Genomic DNA, 21785 nt, shown 5'->3' with positions numbered 1-21785 from the left:
CAAAGGCTTTTAAAGAGACAATACCATTCAGACAGTCTTTTTACAGAGACAGTGAAAACAAAATAATTTGTACGATGGAATAATGTGTCTCACTCCTGATTTTTTCTCATTTCCCCCTTTTGTGTTCCAAGTGGTTTAATTTGCGTTACACGCGACCATGAGACTCCCAATGACCCAATGTTGACAGCATCTTCAGACAGAAAATCTTCCCACAAACTTTGATCAGCGTCAACACTTTTTAAAGAAAAATAGGCATTTTACAGAAGGCATCAAAGTCGCTCGAATGGCTTGTTAGATTAAAGAATGATCGGCTGCCCGCTGCTCGATTAGCATTTATGGTGGCGAAAAAGCAAATGTTGATCAGGAACAAGCATTGGGCTCAGTGGTGGGACATTCGTTGGGACCAGAACGACGAGCACCAAGAAAGCAATGTTCCCTGAACGGGAATCGAACCCGGGCCGTGGCGGTGAGAGCACCAAATCCGAACCACTAGACCACCAGGGAAGCTACGGCTGATGCCTGCGAGAGAGGAGTCCAACCTTTTCTTTCCTAATTGTCCCTTTGAAATTCAGGTCTCTTTCGATCCAAAAAAAAGCTGCTGGCCCAAAATGGCATTTTCTTTTAGTACATCGGAACATGGAACATTCACGGCACAGTGGGAGGCCATTCGGCCCATCGTGTTTGTGACGGTCATTGAACAACATAAAACACTGGTTCAGACTATGACAGCACCAAGTTCGGGTAGGCATGCACACAAAATGGATGAAAGATGATGGACTTTGAGAGACGATGGGTTTTGCAGATGCCAGGATAAATAAACTGAAAGAGCTCATCAGCCTGCTTCTTTCAGATACTGAATGTCTTTGTGCTCAAGAGATGTTCTCACTGCCCATTATCTCCAGTCGCACACTCCTTCCAATCTTGCACACCTCCCTTCGCTTTGAAACCGTGCATTTTTTTACACTGGGCCTCATTTTGAAGAAAGCGGTGCTGTGATCAGCTGGTGTTGTTAAGGAGATGTAGTGGCAGAAGAGACATAAAAGACTTATATAACAGAGACTGTTCTGACACTGTGAGCTATAGTTAAAGGTAGGCGACAATTAGAGTGTCAGGCAGCAGATCTTTTCCAAATCTGTTAGAAATGGCAACAAAAACCTTCCCACAAACTTTGATCAGCGTCACGACTCTTTAAAAATAAATACTGGCATTTTACAGAAGGCAAGAAAGTACATTGTGTGTCACTCTAATGGGTTGTGAGATAAAGGAATGATGGGCAGCCCCTTGTTGCAACCACAGCAGTGTAAAACTGATAGCGATCAGGAGCAATCACTGGCATCAGAACGAACAGCACTTTGCAAATAACGTTCCCTGACCGGGAATCATACCCGGGCCGCGGCGGTGAAAGCGCCGAATCCTAACCACTAGACCACCAGAGAAGCACATGGCACGATCTTGCAGGCCATCAGTCCAAGCCTCTTTTTCCTATTTGTCTCTGCAATTCACGTCCCTTTCTCCCCAAACAAGCTGCTCGGCCAAAATGGCATTTTCTTTTAGTACATAGAAACACAGAACATTCAGGGCACAGAAGGAGGCCATTCGGCCCATCGTGTCTGCGACGGTCATCGAAGAACATGAAACACTTGTTCAGACAATGACAGCACCAAGTTCGGGTCGGCATGCACTCGAAATGGATGAAAGATGTTGGGCATTGAGGGACGATGGGTTTTGCTGATGCCAGGAGAAATAAACTCAAAGATCTCATCTCCCTCCTTTCAGGTACTGATAATGTTCAAGAGATGTTCTCACTGCCTCAGGCCCATTATCTCCAGTCGCACACTCCTTCCAATCTTGCACATCTTCCTTAGCTTTGAAAACGCTCATTTTTTACACTGGAATTCAATTTGAAGAAAGAGGTGCTGTGATTAGTTGGTGTTGTTAAGGAGATGTCGTGCCAGGAGAGACATGAATGGCTAATGAGAACAGTTACTGTTCTGACACTGTGAGCTACAGTTAAAGGTTGGCGACAATTAAAGTGACAAGCAACAGGTCTTTTCCGAATCTTGGGAGAAATGGCAACAAAAATCTTCCCACAAACTTTGATCAGCGTCAACACATTTTAAAGAAATGTAGGCATTTTACAGAAGGCATGAAAGTGCATTGTATGTCGCTCTAATGGCTTGTTAGATTAAAGAATGATCGGCTGCCCGCTGCTCGATTAGCATTTATGTTGGCGAAAAAGCGAATGTTGATCAGGAGCAAGCATTGGGCTCAGTGATGGGACATTCGTTGGCACCAGAACGACGAGCACCAAGAAAGCAATCTTCCCTGACCGGGAATCGAACCCGGGCCGCGGCGGTGAGAGCGCCGAATCCTAACCACTAGACCACCAGGGAAGCTACGGCTGATGCATGCGAGAGAGGAGTCCAACCTTTTCTTTCCTAATTGTCCCTTTGAAATTCAGGTCTCTTTCGATCCAAAAAAAAGCTGCTCGCCCAAAATGGCATTTTCTTTTAGCACATTGGAACATAGAACATTCACGGCACAGTGGGAGGCCATTCGGCCCATCGTGTTTGTGACGGTCATCGAACAACATAAAACACTGGTTCAGAAAATGACAGCACCAAGTTCGGGTAGGCATGCACACAAAATGGATGAAAGATGATGGACTTTGAGAGACGATGGGTTTTGCAGATGCCAGGATAAATAAACTGAAAGAGCTCATCAGCCTGCTTCTTTCAGATACTGAATGTCTTTATGCTCAAGAGATGTTCTCACTGCCTCAGGCCCATTATATCCAGTCGCACACTCCTTCCAATTTTGCACACCTCCCTTCGCTTTGAAACCGTGCATTTTTTTTTACACTGGGCCTCATTTTGAAGAAAGCGGTGCTGTGATCAGCTGGTGTTGTTAAGGAGATGTAGTGGCAGAAGAGACATGAAAGTCTAAAAAAACAGTGACTGTGCTGACACTGTGAGCTATCGTTAAAGGTTGGCGACAATTAGAGTGTCAGGCAGCAGATCTTTTCCAAATCTGTTAGAAATGGCAACAAAAACCTTCCCACAAACTTTGATCAGCATCACGACTCTTTAAAAATAAATACTGGCATTTGACAGAAGGCAAGAAAGTACATTGTGTGTCACTCTAATGGGTTGTGAGATAAAGGAATGATGGGCAGCCCCTTGTTGCAACCACAGCAGTGTAAAACTGATAGCGATCAGGAGCAATCACTGGCATCAGAACGAACAGCACTTTGCAAATAACATTCCCTGACCGGGAATCGAACACCGGCCGCGGCGGTGAAAGCGCCGAATCCTAACCACTAGACCACGAGGGAAGCACATGGCACGATCTTGCAGGCCATCAGTCCAAGCCTCTTTTTCCTATTTGTCTCTGCATTTCACGTCCCTTTCTCCCCAAACAAGCTGCTCGGCCAAAATGGCATTTTCTTTTCGTACATAGAAACACAGAACATTCAGGGCACAGAAGGAGGCCATTCAGCCCATCGTGTCTGCGACGGTCATCGAAGAACATGAAACACTTGTTCAGACAATGACAGCACCAAGTTCGGGTCGGCATGCACTCGAAATGGATGAAAGATGTTGGGCATTGAGGGACGATGGGTTTTGCTGATGCCAGGAGAAATAAACTCAAAGATCTCATCTCCCTCCTTTCAGGTACTGATAATGTTCAAGAGATGTTCTCACTGCCTCAGGCCCATTATCTCCAGTCGCACACTCCTTCCAATCTTGCACATCTTCCTTAGCTTTGAAAACGCTCATTTTTTACACTGGAATTCAATTTGAAGAAAGAGGTGCTGTGATTAGTTGGTGTTGTTAAGGAGATGTCGTGCCAGGAGAGACATAAATGGCTAATGAGAACAGTTACTGTTCTGACACTGTGAGCTACAGTTAAAGGTTGGCGACAATTAAAGTGACAAGCAACAGGTCTTTTCCGAATCTTGGGAGAAATGGCAAAAAAAATCTTCCCACAAACTTTGATCAGCGTCAACACATTTTAAAGAAATGTAGGCATTTTACAGAAGGCATGAAAGTGCATTGTATGTCGCTCTAATGGCTTGTTAGATTAAAGAATGATCGGCTGCCCGCTGCTCGATTAGCATTTATGTTGGCGAAAAAGCTAATGTTGATCAGGAGCAAGCATTGGGCTCAGTGATGGGACATTCGTTGGCACCAGAACGACGAGCACCAAGAAAGCAATCTTCCCTGACCGGGAATCGAACCCGGGCCGCGGCGGTGAGAGCGCCGAATCCTAACCACTAGACCACCAGGGAAGCTACAGCTGATGCATGCGAGAGAGGAGTCCAACCTTTTCTTTCCTAATTGTCCCTTTGAAATTCTGGTCTCTTTCGATCCAAAAAAAAGCTGCTCGCCCAAAATGGCATTTTCTTTTAGCACATTGGAACATAGAACATTCACGGCACAGTGGGAGGCCATTCGGCCCATCGTGTTTGTGACGGTCATCGAACAACATAAAACACTGGTTCAGACAATGACAGCACCAAGTTCGGGTAGGCATGCACACAAAATGGATGAAAGATGATGGACTTTGAGAGACGATGGGTTTTGCAGATGCCAGGATAAATAAACTGAAAGAGCTCATCAGCCTGCTTCTTTCAGATACTGAATGTCTTTATGCTCAAGAGATGTTCTCACTGCCTCAGGCCCATTATATCCAGTCGCACACTCCTTCCAATCTTGCACACCTCCCTTCGCTTTGAAACCGTGCATTTTTTTTTACACTGGGCCTCATTTTGAAGAAAGCGGTGCTGTGATCAGCTGGTGTTGTTAAGGAGATGTAGTGGCAGAAGAGACATAAAAGTCTAAAAAAACAGTGACTGTGCTGACACTGTGAGCTACAGTTAAAGGTTGGCGACAATTAGAGTGTCAGGCAGCAGATCTTTTCCAAATCTGCTGGAAATGGCAACAAAAACCTTCCCACAAACTTTGATCAGCGTCACGACTCTTTAAAAATAAATACTGGCATTTTACAGAAGGCAAGAAAGTACATTGTGTGTCACTCTAATGGGTTGTGAGATAAAGGAATGATGGGCAGCCCCTTGTTGCAACCACAGCAGTGTAAAACTGATAGCGATCAGGAGCAATCACTGGCATCAGAACAAACAGCACTTTGCAAATAACGTTCCCTGACCGGGAATCGAACCCGGGCCGCGGCGGTGAAAGCGCCAAATCCTAACCACTAGACCACCAGGGAAGCACATAGAACAATCTTGCAGGCCATCAGTCCAAGCCTCTTTTTCCTATTTGTCTCTGCATTTCACGTCCCTTTCTCCCCAAACAAGCTGCTCGGCCAAAATGGCATTTTCTTTTCGTACATAGAAACACAGAACATTCAGGGCACAGAAGGAGGCCATTCGGCCCATCGTGTCTGCGACGGTCATCGAAGAACATGAAACACTTGTTCAGACAATGACAGCACCAAGTTCGGGTCGGCATGCACTCGAAATGGATGAAAGATGTTGGGCATTGAGGGACGATGGGTTTTGCTGATGCCAGGAGAAATAAACTCAAAGATCTCATCTCCCTCCTTTCAGGTACTGATAATGTTCAAGAGATGTTCTCACTGCCTCAGGCCCATTATCTCCAGTCGCACACTCCTTCCAATCTTGCACATCTTCCTTAGCTTTGAAAACGCTCATTTTTTACACTGGAATTCAATTTGAAGAAAGAGGTGCTGTGATTAGTTGGTGTTGTTAAGGAGATGTCGTGCCAGGAGAGACATAAATGGCTAATGAGAACAGTTACTGTTCTGACACTGTGAGCTACAGTTAAAGGTTGGCGACAATTAAAGTGACAAGCAACAGGTCTTTTCCGAATCTTGGGAGAAATGGCAAAAAAAATCTTCCCACAAACTTTGATCAGCGTCAACACATTTTAAAGAAATGTAGGCATTTTACAGAAGGCATGAAAGTGCATTGTATGTCGCTCTAATGGCTTGTTAGATTAAAGAATGATCGGCTGCCCGCTGCTCGATTAGCATTTATGTTGGCGAAAAAGCTAATGTTGATCAGGAGCAAGCATTGGGCTCAGTGATGGGACATTCGTTGGCACCAGAACGACGAGCACCAAGAAAGCAATCTTCCCTGACCGGGAATCGAACCCGGGCCGCGGCGTAGAGAGCGCCGAATCCTAACCACTAGACCACCAGGGAAGCTACAGCTGATGCATGCGAGAGAGGAGTCCAACCTTTTCTTTCCTAATTGTCCCTTTGAAATTCTGGTCTCTTTCGATCCAAAAAAAAGCTGCTCGCCCAAAATGGCATTTTCTTTTAGCACATTGGAACATAGAACATTCACGGCACAGTGGGAGGCCATTCGGCCCATCGTGTTTGTGACGGTCATCGAACAACATAAAACACTGGTTCAGACAATGACAGCACCAAGTTCGGGTAGGCATGCACACAAAATGGATGAAAGATGATGGACTTTGAGAGACGATGGGTTTTGCAGATGCCAGGATAAATAAACTGAAAGAGCTCATCAGCCTGCTTCTTTCAGATACTGAATGTCTTTATGCTCAAGAGATGTTCTCACTGCCTCAGGCCCATTATATCCAGTCGCACACTCCTTCCAATCTTGCACACCTCCCTTCGCTTTGAAACCGTGCATTTTTTTTTACACTGGGCCTCATTTTGAAGAAAGCGGTGCTGTGATCAGCTGGTGTTGTTAAGGAGATGTAGTGGCAGAAGAGACATAAAAGTCTAAAAAAACAGTGACTGTGCTGACACTGTGAGCTATTGTTAAAGGTTGGCGACAATTGGAGTGTCAGGCAGCAGATCTTTTCCAAATCTGTTAGAAATGGCAACAAAAACCTTCCCACAAACTTTGATCAGCGTCACGACTCTTTAAAAATAAATACTGGCATTTTACAGAAGGCAAGAAAGTACATTGTGTGTCACTCTAATGGGTTGTGAGATAAAGGAATGATGGGCAGCCCCTTGTTGCAACCACAGCAGTGTAAAACTGATAGCGATCAGGAGCAATCACTGGCATCAGAACGAACAGCACTTTGCAAATAACGTTCCCTGACCGGGAATCGAACACGGGCCGCGGCGGTGAAAGCGCCGAATCCTAACCACTAGACCACCAGGGAAGCACATGGCACGATCTTGCAGGCCATCAGTCCAAGCCTCTTTTTCCTATTTGTCTCTGCATTTCACGTCCCTTTCTCCCCAAACAAGCTGCTCGGCCAAAATGGCATTTTCTTTTCGTACATAGAAACACAGAACATTCAGGGCACAGAAGGAGGCCATTCGGCCCATCGTGTCTGCGACGGTCATCGAAGAACATGAAACACTTGTTCAGACAATGACAGCACCAAGTTCGGGTCGGCATGCACTCGAAATGGATGAAAGATGTTGGGCATTGAGGGACGATGGGTTTAGCTGATGCCAGGAGAAATAAACTCAAAGATCTCATCTCCCTCCTTTCAGGTACTGATAATGTTCAAGAGATGTTCTCACTGCCTCAGGCCCATTATCTCCAGTCGCACACTCCTTCCAATCTTGCACATCTTCCTTAGCTTTGAAAACGCTCATTTTTTACACTGGAATTCAATTTGAAGAAAGAGGTGCTGTGATTAGTTGGTGTTGTTAAGGAGATGTCGTGCCAGGAGAGACATAAATGGCTAATGAGAACAGTTACTGTTCTGACACTGTGAGCTACAGTTAAAGGTTGGCGACAATTAAAGTGACAAGCAACAGGTCTTTTCCGAATCTTGGGAGAAATGGCAACAAAAATCTTCCCACAAACTTTGATCAGCGTCAACACATTTTAAAGAAATGTAGGCATTTTACAGAAGGCATGAAAGTGCATTGTATGTCGCTCTAATGGCTTGTTAGATTAAAGAATGATCGGCTGCCCGCTGCTCGATTAGCATTTATGTTGGCGAAAAAGCTAATGTTGATCAGGAGCAAGCATTGGGCTCAGTGATGGGACATTCGTTGGCACCAGAACGACGAGCACCAAGAAAGCAATCTTCCCTGACCGGGAATCGAACCCGGGCCGCGGCGGTGAGAGCGCCGAATCCTAACCACTAGACCACCAGGGAAGCTACAGCTGATGCATGCGAGAGAGGAGTCCAACCTTTTCTTTCCTAATTGTCCCTTTGAAATTCTGGTCTCTTTCGATCCAAAAAAAAGCTGCTCGCCCAAAATGGCATTTTCTTTTAGCACATTGGAACATAGAACATTCACGGCACAGTGGGAGGCCATTCGGCCCATCGTGTTTGTGACGGTCATCGAACAACATAAAACACTGGTTCAGACAATGACAGCACCAAGTTCGGGTAGGCATGCACACAAAATGGATGAAAGATGATGGACTTTGAGAGACGATGGGTTTTGCAGATGCCAGGATAAATAAACTGAAAGAGCTCATCAGCCTGCTTCTTTCAGATACTGAATGTCTTTATGCTCAAGAGATGTTCTCACTGCCTCAGGCCCATTATATCCAGTCGCACACTCCTTCCAATCTTGCACACCTCCCTTCGCTTTGAAACCGTGCATTTTTTTTTACACTGGGCCTCATTTTGAAGAAAGCGGTGCTGTGATCAGCTGGTGTTGTTAAGGAGATGTAGTGGCAGAAGAGACATAAAAGTCTAAAAAAACAGTGACTGTGCTGACACTGTGAGCTACAGTTAAAGGTTGGCGACAATTAGAGTGTCAGGCAGCAGATCTTTTCCAAATCTGCTGGAAATGGCAACAAAAACCTTCCCACAAACTTTGATCAGCGTCACGACTCTTTAAAAATAAATACTGGCATTTTACAGAAGGCAAGAAAGTACATTGTGTGTCACTCTAATGGGTTGTGAGATAAAGGAATGATGGGCAGCCCCTTGTTGCAACCACAGCAGTGTAAAACTGATAGCGATCAGGAGCAATCACTGGCATCAGAACAAACAGCACTTTGCAAATAACGTTCCCTGACCGGGAATCGAACCCGGGCCGCGGCGGTGAAAGCGCCAAATCCTAACCACTAGACCACCAGTGAAGCACATAGAACGATCTTGCAGGCCATCAGTCCAAGCCTCTTTTTCCTATTTGTCTCTGCATTTCACGTCCCTTTCTCCCCAAACAAGCTGCTCGGCCAAAATGGCATTTTCTTTTCGTACATAGAAACACAGAACATTCAGGGCACAGAAGGAGGCCATTCGGCCCATCGTGTCTGCGACGGTCATCGAAGAACATGAAACACTTGTTCAGACAATGACAGCACCAAGTTCGGGTCGGCATGCACTCGAAATGGATGAAAGATGTTGGGCATTGAGGGACGATGGGTTTTGCTGATGCCAGGAGAAATAAACTCAAAGATCTCATCTCCCTCCTTTCAGGTACTGATAATGTTCAAGAGATGTTCTCACTGCCTCAGGCCCATTATCTCCAGTCGCACACTCCTTCCAATCTTGCACATCTTCCTTAGCTTTGAAAACGCTCATTTTTTACACTGGAATTCAATTTGAAGAAAGAGGTGCTGTGATTAGTTGGTGTTGTTAAGGAGATGTCGTGCCAGGAGAGACATAAATGGCTAATGAGAACAGTTACTGTTCTGACACTGTGAGCTACAGTTAAAGGTTGGCGACAATTAAAGTGACAAGCAACAGGTCTTTTCCGAATCTTGGGAGAAATGGCAAAAAAAATCTTCCCACAAACTTTGATCAGCGTCAACACATTTTAAAGAAATGTAGGCATTTTACAGAAGGCATGAAAGTGCATTGTATGTCGCTCTAATGGCTTGTTAGATTAAAGAATGATCGGCTGCCCGCTGCTCGATTAGCATTTATGTTGGCGAAAAAGCTAATGTTGATCAGGAGCAAGCATTGGGCTCAGTGATGGGACATTCGTTGGCACCAGAACGACGAGCACCAAGAAAGCAATCTTCCCTGACCAGGAATCGAACCCGGGCCGCGGCGGTGAAAGCGCCGAATCCTAACCACTAGACCACCAGGGAAGCACATGGCACGATCTTGCAGGCCATCAGTCCAAGCCTCTTTTTCCTATTTGTCTCTGCATTTCACGTCCCTTTCTCCCCAAACAAGCTGCTCGGCCAAAATGGCATTTTCTTTTCGTACATAGAAACACAGAACATTCAGGGCACAGAAGGAGGCCATTCGGCCCATCGTGTCTGCGACGGTCATCGAAGAACATGAAACACTTGTTCAGACAATGACAGCACCAAGTTCGGGTCGGCATGCACTCGAAATGGATGAAAGATGTTGGGCATTGAGGGACGATGGGTTTTGCTGATGCCAGGAGAAATAAACTCAAAGATCTCATCTCCCTCCTTTCAGGTACTGATAATGTTCAAGAGATGTTCTCACTGCCTCAGGCCCATTATCTCCAGTCGCACACTCCTTCCAATCTTGCACATCTTCCTTAGCTTTGAAAACGCTCATTTTTTACACTGGAATTCAATTTGAAGAAAGAGGTGCTGTGATTAGTTGGTGTTGTTAAGGAGATGTCGTGCCAGGAGAGACATAAATGGCTAATGAGAACAGTTACTGTTCTGACACTGAGCTACAGTTAAAGGTTGGCGACAATTAAAGTGACAAGCAACAGGTCTTTTCCGAATCTTGGGAGAAATGGCAAAAAAAATCTTCCCACAAACTTTGATCAGCGTCAACACATTTTAAAGAAAAGTAGGCATTTTACAGAAGGCATGAAAGTGCATTGTATGTCGCTCGAATGGCTTGTTAGATTAAAGAATGATTGGCTGCCCGCTGCTCGATTAGCATTTATGTTGGCGAAAAAGCTAATGTTGATCAGGAGCAAGCATTGGGCTCAGTGATGGGACATTCGTTGGCACCAGAACGACGAGCACCAAGAAAGCAATCTTCCCTGACCGGGAATCGAACCCGAGCCGCGGCGGTGAGAGCACCGAATCCTAACCACTAGACCACCAGGGAAGCTACGGCTGATGCATGCGAGAGAGGAGTCCAACCTTTTCTTTCCTAATTGTCCCTTTGAAATTCAGGTCTCTTTCGATCCAAAAAAAAGCTGCTCGCCCAAAATGGCATTTTCTTTTCGCACATTGGAACATTGAACATTCACGGCACAGTGGGAGGCCATTCGGCCCATCGTGTTTGTGACGGTCATCGAACAACATAAAACACTGGTTCAGACAATGACAGCACCAAGTTCGGGTAGGCATGCACACAAAATGGATGAAAGATGATGGACTTTGAGAGACGATGGGTTTTGCAGATGCCAGGATAAATAAACTGAAAGAGCTCATCAGCCTGCTTCTTTCAGATACTGAATGTCTTTATGCTCAAGAGATGTTCTCACTGCCTCAGGCCCATTATATCCAATCGCACACTCCTTCCAATCTTGCACACCTCCCTTCGCTTTGAAACCGTGCATTTTTTTTTACACTGGGCCTCATTTTGAAGAAAGCGGTGCTGTGATCAGCTGGTGTTGTTAAGGAGATGTAGTGGCAGAAGAGACATAAAAGTCTAAAAAAACAGTGACTGTGCTGACACTGTGAGCTATTGTTAAAGGTTGGCGACAATTAGAGTGTCAGGCAGCAGATCTTTTCCAAATCTGCTGGAAATGGCAACAAAAACCTTCCCACAAACTTTGATCAGCGTCACGACTCTTTAAAAATAAATACTGGCATTTTACAGAAGGCAAGAAAGTACATTGTGTGTCACTCTAATGGGTTGTGAGATAAAGGAATGATGGGCAGCCCCTTGTTGCAACCACAGCAGTGTAAAACTGATAGCGATCAGGAGCAATCACTGGCATCAGAACGAACAGCACTTTGCAAATAACGATTCCTGACCGGGAATCGAACACGGGCCGCGGCGGTGAAAGCACTGAATCCTAAACACTAGACCACCAGGAAAGCACATGGCACGATCTTGCAGGCCATCAGTCCAAGCCTCTTTTTCCTATTTCTCTCTGCATTTCACGTCCCTTTCTCCCCAAACAAGCTGCTCGGCCAAAATGGCATTTTCTTTTCGTACATAGAAACATAGAACATTCAGGGCACAGAAGGAGGCCATTCGGCCCATCGTGTCTGCGACGGTCATCGAAGAACATGAAACACTTGTTCAGACAATGACAGCACCAAGTTCGGGTCGGCATGCACTCGAAATGGATGAAAGATGTTGGGCATTGAGGGACGATGGGTTTTGCTGATGCCAGGAGAAATAAACTCAAAGATCTCATCTCCCTCCTTTCAGGTACTGATAATGTTCAAGAGATGTTCTCACTGCCTCAGGCCCATTATCTCCAGTCGCACACTCCTTCCAATCTTGCACATCTTCCTTAGCTTTGAAAACGCTCATTTTTTACACTGGAATTCAATTTGAAGAAAGAGGTGCTGTGATTAGTTGGTGTTGTTAAGGAGATGTCGTGCCAGGAGAGACATAAATGGCTAATGAGAACAGTTACTGTTCTGACACTGTGAGCTACAGTTAAAGGTTGGCGACAATTAAAGTGACAAGCAACAGGTCTTTTCCGAATCTTGGGAGAAATGGCAACAAAAATCTTCCCACAAACTTTGATCAGCGTCAACACATTTTAAAGAAATGTAGGCATTTTACAGAAGGCATGAAAGTGCATTGTATGTCGCTCTAATGGCTTGTTAGATTAAAGAATGATCGGCTGCCCGCTGCTCGATTAGCATTTATGTTGGCGAAAAAGCTAATGTTGATCAGGAGCAAGCATTGGGCTCAGTGATGGGACATTCGTTGGCACCAGAACGACGAGCACCAATAAAGCAATCTTCCCTGACCGGGAATCGAACCCGGGCCGCGGCGGTGAGAGCGCCGAATCCTAACCACTAGACCACCAGGGAAGCTACGGCTGATGCATGCGAGAGAGGAGTCCAACCTTTTCTTTCCTAATTGTCCCTTTGAAATTCAGGTCTCTTTCGATCCAAAAAAAAGCTGCTCGCCCAAAATGGCATTTTCTTTTAGCACATTGGAACATAGAACATTCACGGCACAGTGGGAGGCCATTCGGCCCATCGTGTTTGTGACGGTCATCGAACAACATAAAACACTGGTTCAGACAATGACAGCACCAAGTTCGGGTAGGCATGCACACAAAATGGATGAAAGATGATGGACTTTGAGAGACGATGGGTTTTGCAGATGCCAGGATAAATAAACTGAAAGAGCTCATCAGCCTGCTTCTTTCAGATACTGAATGTCTTTATGCTCAAGAGATGTTCTCACTGCCTCAGGCCCATTATATCCAGTCGCACACTCCTTCCAATCTTGCACACCTCACTTCGCTTTGAAACCGTGCATTTTTTTTTACACTGGGCCTCATTTTGAAGAAAGCGGTGCTGTGATCAGCTGGTGTTGTTAAGGAGATGTAGTGGCAGAAGAGACATAAAAGTCTAAAAAAACAGTGACTGTTCTGACACTGTGAGCTATAGTTAAAGGTTGGCGACAATTAGAGTGTCAGGCAGCAGATCTTTTCCAAATCTGTTAGAAATGGCAACAAAAACCTTCCCACAAACTTTGATCAGCGTCACGACTCTTTAAAAATAAATACTGGCATTTTACAGAAGGCAAGAAAGTACATTGTGTGTCACTCTAATGGGTTGTGAGATAAAGGAATGATGGGCAGCCCCTTGTTGCAACCACAGCAGTGTAAAAGTGATAGCAATCAGGAGCAATCACTGGCATCAGAACGAACAGCACTTTGCAAATAACGTTCACTGACCGGGAATCGAACCCGGGCCGCGGCGGTGAAAGCGCCGAATCCTAACCACTAGACCACCAGGGAAGCACATGGCACGATCTTGCAGGCCATCAGTCCAAGCCTCTTTTTCCTATTTGTCTCTGCATTTCACGTCCCTTTCTCCCCAAACAAGCTGCTCGGCCAAAATGGCATTTTCTTTTCGTACATAGAAACACAGAACATTCAGGGCACAGAAGGAGGCCATTCGGCCCATCGTGTCTGCGACGGTCATCGAAGAACATGAAACACTTGTTCAGACAATGACAGCACCAAGTTCGGGTCGGCATGCACTCGAAATGGATGAAAGATGTTGGGCATTGAGGGACGATGGGTTTTGCTGATGCCAGGAGAAATAAACTCAAAGATCTCATCTCCCTCCTTTCAGGTACTGATAATGTTCAAGAGATGTTCTCACTGCCTCAGGCCCATTATCTCCAGTCGCACACTCCTTCCAATCTTGCACATCTTCCTTAGCTTTGAAAACGCTCATTTTTTACACTGGAATTCAATTTGAAGAAAGAGGTGCTGTGATTAGTTGGTGTTGTTAAGGAGATGTCGTGCCAGGAGAGACATAAATGGCTAATGAGAACAGTTACTGTTCTGACACTGTGAGCTACAGTTAAAGGTTGGCGACAATTAAAGTGACAAGCAACAGGTCTTTTCCGAATCTTGGGAGAAATGGCAACAAAAATCTTCCCACAAACTTTGATCAGCGTCAACACATTTTAAAGAAATGTAGGCATTTTACAGAAGGCATGAAAGTGCATTGTATGTCGCTCTAATGGCTTGTTAGATTAAAGAATGATCGGCTGCCCGCTGCTCGATTAGCATTTATGTTGGCGAAAAAGCTAATGTTGATCAGGAGCAAGCATTGGGCTCAGTGATGGGACATTCGTTGGCACCAGAACGACGAGCACCAAGAAAGCAATCTTCCCTGACCGGGAATCGAACCCGGGCCGCGGCGGTGAGAGCGCCGAATCCTAACCACTAGACCACCAGGGAAGCTACGGCTGATGCATGCGAGAGAGGAGTCCAACCTTTTCTTTCCTAATTGTCCCTTTGAAATTCAGGTCTCTTTCGATCCAAAAAAAAGCTGCTCGCCCAAAATGGCATTTTCTTTTAGCACATTGGAACATAGAACATTCACGGCACAGTGGGAGGCCATTCGGCCCATCGTGTTTGTGACGGTCATCGAACAACATAAAACACTGGTTCAGACAATGACAGCACCAAGTTCGGGTAGGCATGCACACAAAATGGATGAAAGATGATGGACTTTGAGAGACGATGGGTTTTGCAGATGCCAGGATAAATAAACTGAAAGAGCTCATCAGCCTGCTTCTTTCAGATACTGAATGTCTTTATGCTCAAGAGATGTTCTCACTGCCTCAGGCCCATTATATCCAGTCGCACACTCCTTCCAATTTTGCACACCTCCCTTCGCTTTGAAACCGTGCATTTTTTTTTACACTGGGCCTCATTTTGAAGAAAGCGATGCTGTGATCAGCTGGTGTTGTTAAGGAGATGTAGTGGCAGAAGAGACATAAAAGTCTAAAAAAACAGTGACTGTGCTGACACTGTGAGCTATAGTTAAAGGTTGGCGACAATTAGAGTGTCAGGCAGCAGATCTTTTCCAAATCTGTTAGAAATGGCAACAAAAACCTTCCCACAAACTTTGATCAGCGTCACGACTCTTTAAAAATAAATACTGGTATTTTACAGAAGGCAAGAAAGTACATTGTGTGTCACTCTAATGGGTTGTGAGATAAAGGAATGATGGGCAGCCCCTTGCTGCAACCACAGCAGTGTAAAACTGATAGCGATCAGGAGCAATCACTGGCATCAGAACGAACAGCACTTTGCAAATAACGTTCCCTGACCGGGAATCGAACCCGGGCCGCGGCGGTGAAAGCGCCGAATCCTAACCACCAGACCACCAGGGAAGCACATGGCACGATCTTGCAGGCCATCAGTCCAAGCCTCTTTTTCCTATTTGTCTCTGCATTTCACGTCCCTTTCTCCCCAAACAAGCTGCTCGGCCAAAATGGCATTTTCTTTTCGTACATAGAAACACAGAACATTCAGGGCACAGAAGGAGACCATTCGGCCCATCGTGTCTGCGACGGTCATCGAAGAACATGAAACACTTGTTCAGACAATGACAGCACCAAGTTCGGGTCGGCATGCACTCGAAATGGATGAAAGATGTTGGGCATTGAGGGACGATGGGTTTTGCTGATGCCAGGAGAAATAAACTCAAAGATCTCATCTCCCTCCTTTCAGGTACTGATAATGTTCAAGAGATGTTCTCACTGCCTCAGGCCCATTATCTCCAGTCGCACACTCCTTCCAATCTTGCACATCTTCCTTAGCTTTGAAAACGCTCATTTTTTACACTGGAATTCAATTTGAAGAAAGAGGTGCTGTGATTAGTTGGTCTTGTTAAGGAGATGTCGTGCCAGGAGAGACATAAATGGCTAATGAGAACAGTTACTGTTCTGACACTGTGAGCTACAGTTAAAGGTTGGCGACAATTAAAGTGACAAGCAACAGGTCTTTTCCGAATCTTGGGAGAAATGGCAACAAAAATCTTCCCACAAACTTTGATCAGCGTCAACACATTTTAAAGAAATGTAGGCATTTTACAGAAGGCATGAAAGTGCATTGTATGTCGCTCTAATGGCTTGTTAGATTAAAGAATGATCGGCTGCCCGCTGCTCGATTAGCATTTATGTTGGCGAAAAAGCTAATGTTGATCAGGAGCAAGCATTGGGCTCAGTGATGGGACATTCGTTGGCACCAGAACGACGAGCACCAAGAAAGCAATCTTCCCTGACCGGGAATCGAACCCAGGCCGCGGCGGTGAGAGCGCCGAATCCTAACCACTAGACCACCAGGGAAGCTACGGCTGATGCATGCGAGAGAGGAGTCCAACCTTTTCTTTCCTAATTGTCCCTTTGAAATTCAGGTCTCTTTCGATCCAAAAAAAAGCTGCTCGCCCAAAATGGCATTTTCTTTTAGCACATTGGAACATAGAACATTCACGGCACAGTGGGAGGCCATTCGGCCCATCGTGTTTGTGACGGTCATCGAACAACATAAAACACTGGTTCAGACAATGACAGCACCAAGTTCGGGTAGGCATGCACACAAAATGGATGAAAGATGATGGACTTTGAGAGACGATGGGTTTTGCAGATGCCAGGATAAATAAACTGAAAGAGCTCATCAGCCTGCTTCTTTCAGATACTGAATGTCTTTATGCTCAAGAGATGATCTCACTGCCTCAGGCCCATTATATCCAGTCGCACACTCCTTCCAATCTTGCACACCTCCCTTCGCTTTGAAACCGTGCATTTTTTTTTACACTGGGCCTCATTTTGAAGAAAGCGGTGCTGTGATCAGCTGGTGTTGTTAAGGAGATGTAGTGGCAGAAGAGACATAAAAGTCTAAAAAAACAGTGACTGTGCTGACACTGTGAGCTATAGTTAAAGGTTGGCGACAATTAGAGTGTCAGGCAGCTGATCTTTTCCAAATCTGCTGGAAATGGCAACAAAAACCTTCCCACAAACTTTGATCAGCGTCACGACTCTTTAAAAATAAATACTGTCATTTTACAGAAGGCAAGAAAGTACATTGTGTGTCACTCGAATGGGTTGTGAGATAAAGGAATGATGGGCAGCCCCTTGTTGCAACCACAGCAGTGTAAAACTGATAGCGATCAGGAGCAATCACTGGCATCAGAACAAACAGCACTTTGCAAATAACGTTCCCTGACCGGGAATCGAACCCGGGCCGCGGCGGTGAAAGCGCCGAATCCTAACCACTAGACCACCAGGGAAGCACATGGCACGATCTTGCAGGCCATCAGTCCAAGCCTCTTTTTCCTATTTGTCTCTGCATTTCACGTCCCTTTCTCCCCAAACAAGCTGCTCGGCCAAAATGGCATTTTCTTTTCGTACATAGAAACACAGAACATTCAGGGCACAGAAGGAGGCCATTCGGCCCATCGTGTCTGCGACGGTCATCGAAGAACATGAAACACTTGTTCAGACAATGACAGCACCAAGTTCGGGTCGGCATGCACTCGAAATGGATGAAAGATGTTGGGCATTGAGGGACGTTGGGTTTTGCTGATGCCAGGAGAAATAAACTCAAAGATCTCATCTCCCTCCTTTCAGGTACTGATAATGTTCAAGAGATGTTCTCACTGCCTCAGGCCCATTATCTCCAGTCGCACACTCCTTCCAATCTTGCACATCTTCCTTAGCTTTGAAAACGCTCATTTTTTACACTGGAATTCAATTTGAAGAAAGAGGTGCTGTGATTAGTTGGTGTTGTTAAGGAGATGTCGTGCCAGGAGAGACATAAATGGCTAATGAGAACAGTTACTGTTCTGACACTGTGAGCTACAGTTAAAGGTTGGCGACAATTAAAGTGACAAGCAACAGGTCTTTTCCGAATCTTGGGAGAAATGGCAACAAAAATCTTCCCACAAACTTTGATCAGCGTCAACACATTTTAAAGAAATGTAGGCATTTTACAGAAGGCATGAAAGTGCATTGTATGTCGCTCTAATGGCTTGTTAGATTAAAGAATGATCGGCTGCCCGCTGCTCGATTAGCATTTATGTTGGCGAAAAAGCTAATGTTGATCAGGAGCAAGCATTGGGCTCAGTGATGGGACATTCGTTGGCACCAGAACGACGAGCACGAAGAAAGCAATCTTCCCTGACCGGGAATCAAACCCGGGCCGCGGCGGTGAGAGCGCCGAATCCTAACCACTAGACCACCAGGGAAGCTACGGTTGATGCATGCGAGAGAGGAGTCCAACCTTTTCTTTCCTAATTGTCCCTTTGAAATTCAGGTCTCTTTCGATCCAAAAAAAAGCTGCTCGCCCAAAATGGCATTTTCTTTTAGCACATTGGAACATAGAACATTCACGGCACAGTGGGAGGCCATTCGGCCCATCGTGTTTGTGACGGTCATCGAACAACATAAAACACTGGTTCAGACAATGACAGCACCAAGTTCGGGTAGGCATGCACACAAAATGGATGAAAGATGATGGACTTTGAGAGACGATGGGTTTTGCAGATGCCAGGATAAATAAACTGAAAGAGCTCATCAGCCTGCTTCTTTCAGATACTGAATGTCTTTATGCTCAAGAGATGTTCTCACTGCCTCAGGCCCATTTTATCCAGTCGCACACTCCTTCCAATTTTGCACACCTCCCTTCGCTTTGAAACCGTGCATTTTTTTTTACACTGGGCCTCATTTTGAAGAAAGCGGTGCTGTGATCAGCTGGTGTTGTTAAGGAGATGTAGTGGCAGAAGAGACATAAAAGTCTAAAAAACAGTGACTGTTCTGACACTGTGAGCTATTGTTAAAGGTTGGCGACAATTAGAGTGTCAGGCAGCAGATCTTTTCCAAATCTGCTGGAAATGGCAACAAAAACCTTCCCACAAACTTTGATCAGCGTCACGACTCTTTAAAAATAAATACTGGCATTTTACAGAAGGCAAGAAAGTACATTGTGTGTCACTCTCATGGGTTGTGAGATAAAGGAATGATGGGCAGCCCCTTGTTGCAACCACGGCAGTGTAAAACTGATAGCGATCAGGAGCAATCACTGGCATCAGAACGAACAGCACTTTGCAAATAACGTTCCCTGACCTGGAATCGAACCCGGGCCGCGGCGGTGAAAGCGCCGAATCCTAACCACTAGACCACCAGGGAAGCACATGGCACGATCTTGCAGGCCATCAGTCCAAGCCTCTTTTTCCTATTTGTCTCTGCATTTCACGTCCCTTTCTCCCCAAACAAGCTGCTCGGCCAAAATGGCATTTTCTTTTCGTACATAGAAACACAGAACATTCAGGGCACAGAAGGAGGCCATTCGGCCCATCGTGTCTGCGACGGTCATCGAAGAACATGAAACACTTGTTCAGACAATGACAGCACCAAGTTCGGGTCGGCATGCACTCGAAATGGATGAAAGATGTTGGGCATTGAGGGACGATGGGTTTTGCTGATGCCAGGAGAAATAAACTCAAAGATCTCATCTCCCTCCTTTCAGGTACTGATAATGTTCAAGAGATGTTCTCACTGCCTCAGGCCCATTATCTCCAGTCGCACACTCCTTCCAATCTTGCACATCTTCCTTAGCTTTGAAAACGCTCATTTTTTACACTGGAATTCAATTTGAAGAAAGAGGTGCTGTGATTAGTTGGTGTTGTTAAGGAGATGTCGTGCCAGGAGAGACATAAATGGCTAATGAGAACAGTTACTGTTCTGACACTGTGAGCTACAGTTAAAGGTTGGCGACAATTAAAGTGACAAGCAACAGGTCTTTTCCGAATCTTGGGAGAAATGGCAACAAAAATCTTCCCACAAACTTTGATCAGCGTCAACACATTTTAAAGAAATGTAGGCATTTTACAGAAGGCATGAAAGTGCATTGTATGTCGCTCTAATGGCTTGTTAGATTAAAGAATGATCGGCTGCCCGCTGCTCGATTAGCATTTATGTTGGCGAAAAAGCTAATGTTGATCAGGAGCAAGCATTGGGCTCAGTGATGGGACATTCGTTGGCACCAGAACGACGAGCACGAAGAAAGCAATCTTCCCTGACCGGGAATCAAACCCGGGCCGCGGCGGTGAGAGCGCCGAATCCTAACCACTAGACCACCAGGGAAGCTACGGTTGATGCATGCGAGAGAGGAGTCCAACCTTTTCTTTCCTAATTGTCCCTTTGAAATTCAGGTCTCTTTCGATCCAAAAAAAAGCTGCTCGCCCAAAATGGCATTTTCTTTTAGCACATTGGAACATAGAACATTCACGGCACAGTGGGAGGCCATTCGGCCCATCGTGTTTGTGACGGTCATCGAACAACATAAAACACTGGTTCAGACAATGACAGCACCAAGTTCGGGTAGGCATGCACACAAAATGGATGAAAGATGATGGACTTTGAGAGACGATGGGTTTTGCAGATGCCAGGATAAATAAACTGAAAGAGCTCATCAGCCTGCTTCTTTCAGATACTGAATGTCTTTATGCTCAAGAGATGTTCTCACTGCCTCAGGCCCATTTTATCCAGTCGCACACTCCTTCCAATTTTGCACACCTCCCTTCGCTTTGAAACCGTGCATTTTTTTTTACACTGGGCCTCATTTTGAAGAAAGCGGTGCTGTGATCAGCTGGTGTTGTTAAGGAGATGTAGTGGCAGAAGAGACATAAAAGTCTAAAAAACAGTGACTGTTCTGACACTGTGAGCTATTGTTAAAGGTTGGCGACAATTAGAGTGTCAGGCAGCAGATCTTTTCCAAATCTGCTGGAAATGGCAACAAAAACCTTCCCACAAACTTTGATCAGCGTCACGACTCTTTAAAAATAAATACTGGCATTTTACAGAAGGCAAGAAAGTACATTGTGTGTCACTCTCATGGGTTGTGAGATAAAGGAATGATGGGCAGCCCCTTGTTGCAACCACGGCAGTGTAAAACTGATAGCGATCAGGAGCAATCACTGGCATCAGAACGAACAGCACTTTGCAAATAACGTTCCCTGACCGGGAATCGAACCCGGGCCGCGGCGGTGAAAGCGCCGAATCCTAACCACTAGACCACCAGGGAAGCACATGGCACGATCTTGCAGGCCATCAGTCCAAGCCTCTTTTTCCTATTTGTCTCTGCATTTCACGTCCCTTTCTCCCCAAACAAGCTGCTCGGCCAAAATGGCATTTTCTTTTCGTACATAGAAACACAGAACATTCAGGGCACAGAAGGAGGCCATTCGGCCCATCGTGTCTGCGACGGTCATCGAAGAACATGAAACACTTGTTCAGACAATGACAGCACCAAGTTCGGGTCGGCATGCACTCGAAATGGATGAAAGATGTTGGGCATTGAGGGACGATGGGTTTTGCTGATGCCAGGAGAAATAAACTCAAAGATCTCATCTCCCTCCTTTCAGGTACTGATAATGTTCAAGAGATGTTCTCACTGCCTCAGGCCCATTATCTCCAGTCGCACACTCCTTCCAATCTTGC

At 45.5% G+C, this 21785-nt stretch overlaps 20 non-coding genes across 20 annotated transcripts; all 20 read right to left on the bottom strand.

The window, feature by feature from the left end:
* Positions 1-432: 432 nt before the first annotated feature.
* trnae-cuc (transfer RNA glutamic acid (anticodon CUC)) lies at positions 433-504 on the bottom strand. The gene has a single exon. It is a non-coding gene; the product is annotated as a tRNA-Glu (tRNA).
* A 1817-nt stretch (positions 505-2321) lies between these two features.
* On the bottom strand, positions 2322-2393 carry trnae-cuc (transfer RNA glutamic acid (anticodon CUC)). Its single transcript has one exon. It is a non-coding gene; the product is annotated as a tRNA-Glu (tRNA).
* A 1826-nt stretch (positions 2394-4219) lies between these two features.
* Positions 4220-4291, bottom strand: trnae-cuc (transfer RNA glutamic acid (anticodon CUC)). Its single transcript has one exon. It is a non-coding gene; the product is annotated as a tRNA-Glu (tRNA).
* Positions 4292-5160: 869 nt separating this feature from the next.
* On the bottom strand, positions 5161-5232 carry trnae-uuc (transfer RNA glutamic acid (anticodon UUC)). The gene has a single exon. It is a non-coding gene; the product is annotated as a tRNA-Glu (tRNA).
* Positions 5233-6117: 885 nt separating this feature from the next.
* On the bottom strand, positions 6118-6189 carry trnae-cuc (transfer RNA glutamic acid (anticodon CUC)). Its single transcript has one exon. It is a non-coding gene; the product is annotated as a tRNA-Glu (tRNA).
* Positions 6190-7058: 869 nt separating this feature from the next.
* On the bottom strand, positions 7059-7130 carry trnae-uuc (transfer RNA glutamic acid (anticodon UUC)). Its single transcript has one exon. It is a non-coding gene; the product is annotated as a tRNA-Glu (tRNA).
* Positions 7131-8015: 885 nt separating this feature from the next.
* Positions 8016-8087, bottom strand: trnae-cuc (transfer RNA glutamic acid (anticodon CUC)). Its single transcript has one exon. It is a non-coding gene; the product is annotated as a tRNA-Glu (tRNA).
* An 869-nt stretch (positions 8088-8956) lies between these two features.
* trnae-uuc (transfer RNA glutamic acid (anticodon UUC)) lies at positions 8957-9028 on the bottom strand. The gene has a single exon. It is a non-coding gene; the product is annotated as a tRNA-Glu (tRNA).
* Positions 9029-9913: 885 nt separating this feature from the next.
* Positions 9914-9985, bottom strand: trnae-uuc (transfer RNA glutamic acid (anticodon UUC)). Its single transcript has one exon. It is a non-coding gene; the product is annotated as a tRNA-Glu (tRNA).
* An 883-nt stretch (positions 9986-10868) lies between these two features.
* On the bottom strand, positions 10869-10940 carry trnae-cuc (transfer RNA glutamic acid (anticodon CUC)). Its single transcript has one exon. It is a non-coding gene; the product is annotated as a tRNA-Glu (tRNA).
* A 1826-nt stretch (positions 10941-12766) lies between these two features.
* Positions 12767-12838, bottom strand: trnae-cuc (transfer RNA glutamic acid (anticodon CUC)). The gene has a single exon. It is a non-coding gene; the product is annotated as a tRNA-Glu (tRNA).
* Positions 12839-13707: 869 nt separating this feature from the next.
* Positions 13708-13779, bottom strand: trnae-uuc (transfer RNA glutamic acid (anticodon UUC)). Its single transcript has one exon. It is a non-coding gene; the product is annotated as a tRNA-Glu (tRNA).
* Positions 13780-14664: 885 nt separating this feature from the next.
* On the bottom strand, positions 14665-14736 carry trnae-cuc (transfer RNA glutamic acid (anticodon CUC)). The gene has a single exon. It is a non-coding gene; the product is annotated as a tRNA-Glu (tRNA).
* Positions 14737-15605: 869 nt separating this feature from the next.
* On the bottom strand, positions 15606-15677 carry trnae-uuc (transfer RNA glutamic acid (anticodon UUC)). Its single transcript has one exon. It is a non-coding gene; the product is annotated as a tRNA-Glu (tRNA).
* Positions 15678-16562: 885 nt separating this feature from the next.
* Positions 16563-16634, bottom strand: trnae-cuc (transfer RNA glutamic acid (anticodon CUC)). The gene has a single exon. It is a non-coding gene; the product is annotated as a tRNA-Glu (tRNA).
* An 869-nt stretch (positions 16635-17503) lies between these two features.
* On the bottom strand, positions 17504-17575 carry trnae-uuc (transfer RNA glutamic acid (anticodon UUC)). The gene has a single exon. It is a non-coding gene; the product is annotated as a tRNA-Glu (tRNA).
* Positions 17576-18460: 885 nt separating this feature from the next.
* On the bottom strand, positions 18461-18532 carry trnae-cuc (transfer RNA glutamic acid (anticodon CUC)). Its single transcript has one exon. It is a non-coding gene; the product is annotated as a tRNA-Glu (tRNA).
* An 868-nt stretch (positions 18533-19400) lies between these two features.
* trnae-uuc (transfer RNA glutamic acid (anticodon UUC)) lies at positions 19401-19472 on the bottom strand. The gene has a single exon. It is a non-coding gene; the product is annotated as a tRNA-Glu (tRNA).
* An 885-nt stretch (positions 19473-20357) lies between these two features.
* Positions 20358-20429, bottom strand: trnae-cuc (transfer RNA glutamic acid (anticodon CUC)). Its single transcript has one exon. It is a non-coding gene; the product is annotated as a tRNA-Glu (tRNA).
* Positions 20430-21297: 868 nt separating this feature from the next.
* trnae-uuc (transfer RNA glutamic acid (anticodon UUC)) lies at positions 21298-21369 on the bottom strand. The gene has a single exon. It is a non-coding gene; the product is annotated as a tRNA-Glu (tRNA).
* Positions 21370-21785: the final 416 nt, after the last annotated feature.

The sequence above is a fragment of the Heptranchias perlo genome, chromosome 2 (genome assembly GCF_035084215.1).
Source record: "Heptranchias perlo isolate sHepPer1 chromosome 2, sHepPer1.hap1, whole genome shotgun sequence".
NCBI lineage: Eukaryota > Metazoa > Chordata > Chondrichthyes > Hexanchiformes > Hexanchidae > Heptranchias > Heptranchias perlo.
The sequence above is the reverse complement of the archived record's forward strand: the minus strand, read 5'-3'. Positions and strand labels throughout refer to the sequence as shown.